Genomic DNA, 3,427 nt, shown 5'->3' on the forward strand with positions numbered 1-3,427 from the left:
GCAAAAGCTTTCAAGCCAAAGAAATATCTCCCCAAACCTCAGGGCCAGTATGCCGATGACCCAGCCCAAATCCTAGCCATTCACATACCACCCTTACGTATTTTGTTATATCTTCATATTCCCAATATTATTTAATATTTTTCTTTAAACCAGCTCACATTTTTTTTTTTTTGCTATTACACTTTATTTTGCACATGATTTGATACACAAAGGAATGAAGAACGTTAAAATGGTTAATATATGAGTAACTTGAAAATTCTTTGGCCGGGCTTGGTGGCTCAGCCTGTAATTCCGTGCTTTGGGAGGCCGAGGTGAGTGAATTACCTGAGCCCGCGGGTTCGAGACCCGCCTGGGCAACTTGGCGAGACATCATCTCTACAATAAATCAAAAAGATTAGCCGGGCATGGTAGTGTGCGCCTGTAGTTCCAGCTACTTGGGAGGCTGAGGCAGAAGGATCTCTGGAGCCCAGCAGGTCGAGGCTGTGGTGGCCGGGAGCAGCCACTACACTCCAGAATGGGTGACTGAGTGAGATTCCAACTCAAAAAAAAAAAAAAAAGAAAGAAAATTATTTAAAAGGTAAATGATTATTTTAATAAAAATAATTACAATGTGTTGTAGAGTTCACTTTTTTTATTAAAATAAATTTATCACAGCGCTACCTACTTAGCTTTGTCCTAATGAAGTCATGGGTTGGATGCAGTAGTTACCTATATTTTTTCTAATTCAACATTAAAATAAATTTTTATTAAAATAAAAACATCTATTGAGCACCTACTACATGCCAAGCATTGCTTAGAAATCAGAAATACAGTAGTAAGATAGACAAAAGTCTTGCTCCCAAGAAGTTTGTATTCTGGTTGAAAGAGGCAGGCAATAAAGAAACAAACATTTAAGGTAAAAAATAAATTAAATTAAATTAAACCCCAAAACTTCATTGGTCCACTTCATTGAACCCAGGAATCCACGCATTTCACTCTGGGAAGCACTGCCCTAGCTCATACAAAGTGTATTAGATATAAAAGTATGTATTAAAAATAAGTCACAGTCCTCCTTTTCCAGGTACTCAAAACCCAGTAGTTGAAAACAACTGTTGCCTTTGTAGTTAGTTGCATGAGCTATGGAAGATCATGAATTTATGGGAGGTCATGTCTTCCTCTGCAAGGTCATGAAATTCAATCAGTGCTTGCCTTCCAATCTGCCCTTTGGTCACAGGGCTCCACAGGTGGAACATATCAAACTCACCAGCCAAATTATGACTCTTAATTGGTGTTTCTTTTAAAGTGGATATGTCATTTGTCAAATGTTCAATGCAGGCGCAGGCCTAGCCCCAGGCAAAATTATGAAGTAGGAGAAGAATGCCAGATACATAGGCGGCACTCAAATGTTTGTTGAAAAAAGAGTGAATGAGCCCTCCATCCTTGATTCCTTCTCTCCCTTCCCCCATATTCACTAGGTCACTATGCCCTTTGAATTCTATCTCCGAAACATCTCTAGTAGTTTTTTTCCCTTTCCAAATCTCCTCTGCCATAGGCCTTTATCATTTCTTGTCTGGATTATTTTCACAGCACCTTAACTGGTCTCCCTGCTTTCAATCTTTTCCCTTCTCCAAGCCATTTTCCACAGTGCTGCTGGAGAGATCTTTTAGTAAGGCAAATATGATCATGGCACCACTGTGCTTAAAATTTCCTTAAGTTGTTCCCCAGCCTCCTCCCCATGGCTTCCCCATTTCACATAATCTAGCCTTTTCTTACCTCTCTCTCTTTAGCTTTTCTAACCCCCAGGCTGAAATCATTCCTTGCACCTCCCACCCTCCACTGGACCATGCCAGGCCCCTCTCCTCTGTGTCTTTGTTCACACTGCTTTCTTTGCCTGGACACCCCCCATATCTGCTTTTCTCACCTCTATTCCTACTGGTCTTTCGAGTATGAGTTTAGGGCATCATTTCTTCTGGGACACTTTCTCTGATGCCCCTTTACCCCTTACAACTAGATCTCGGCACTTAACATACAGTGTGTTAACATTTTGTTTGGTTGTCTTCTTCATTAGGCTTGTAGCTCTTTGAGGTCGGGTACCAAGGGTTAATCTTTGAATCCCCATTGTCTGTAATCCACAGTGTCTGGCACAGAGTAGGAGTTCAAATGTTTGTTATGGAATGAATGAATAAATGAACTCCTCAGTGACCTTCTTCTTCCTTTGCCTCTCTTCTCAGTTCATAAGTCCTGGGACAAAATCTCTCCACTGGCCTTGCACACCTCAGACAATTCCTGATAATAAGGCTCTCCCTCAAAATCTACTTTCTCCTAGATCAGAAGGAACACAATCAGATGATAAACTAATTCACGGGAAGGTGTTAAACCATTTTATCGTACACATACTTATTGAGTTCCTACTATGTGCAAGACACTGTGCTGGAGTGGGAGAAGTCATAAAAAGAATCCACGCTAAAGATCCCTACTTGGGAGCATATAGATAATAGTTAAATGTATTCTACCTCTGAGACATATTCGACTCTCAAAGAACTGGATTTCTAATAGTGAGATCTAAGCAGGAAAGGAGAGAATTTGGGTCTAGGAGAACTTCCAAACAGTGTTTTACTCCATCTATGAAATAGGCTAGCTCTGGCTCAACAAACTTGCTGCGTAAAATGATTTTCTAAAGAGTTAGGCTGGTTTTAAGCCCCAGGTTATATCGTTGTCACCAGTTATGCGTTGCTTCGGAAGGGCCACCCGGGACTAACTTGCCAGAGGTAGCTGCTTTTAACATTCTCGGATCAGGTGCTTTCTCTGACTTTGTGTGGTTCTATTGAATCAAACCTAGCAAGCCACAGGCGCTTTCAGACTTTTTAGGTATAGTATTCAAAGGTGAGGCAGGCTGTGAAAACCCCAGAGGTCCCCAGCTCCCGCTGAACATGACTGTTTGTGAGCTGGCTTTGAGAACCCAGCCAGAGCTGCGTTGGGAAAACGGTTCGCAGGAAGCCTCTCGGAGAGCAGAATGAGAAGGTGGATTTTGTGCGGAGAAGGAAAACGTTGTGTAGCTCCGGTGGCCAGAAACGAGCTGGACCGGGTTGGGAGAAGGCCTGTGGCGAAGCAGAGGGGCACTTAAGCGAGGAACCCCCACCCGCCCTCAGGAAGGATGGAGAGGTTGCAAAAATCCTAAAGGGAAAAGCCCTCCAGGCCGCAGGCCAATGAGCGGCGGGAAGGAGGAGTGAGGCTGGGGAACTTCTCCCAGAGCCAGTCAGAGGGGACGGCTGCTGAGAAGCCAATCAGCGCGCTCGAGCCTGCAGCCCCTCTGCAGTAGTTATGCCAGAGCGCCCTGTGTAGAGCGGCGGCGAGCGGGCAGCTGGGCTCAGCTGCCGGGAGCCACCACACGCGCTCCACATCCTCCCCTCGCACCGTCCCTGCCCGGTCCCCGCACTTTGGTGCCCCA

This window comes from Carlito syrichta, unplaced genomic scaffold (genome assembly GCF_000164805.1).
Source record: "Carlito syrichta isolate Samal-C Ts95f unplaced genomic scaffold, Tarsius_syrichta-2.0.1 Scaffold288125, whole genome shotgun sequence".
Lineage (NCBI taxonomy): Eukaryota > Metazoa > Chordata > Mammalia > Primates > Tarsiidae > Carlito > Carlito syrichta.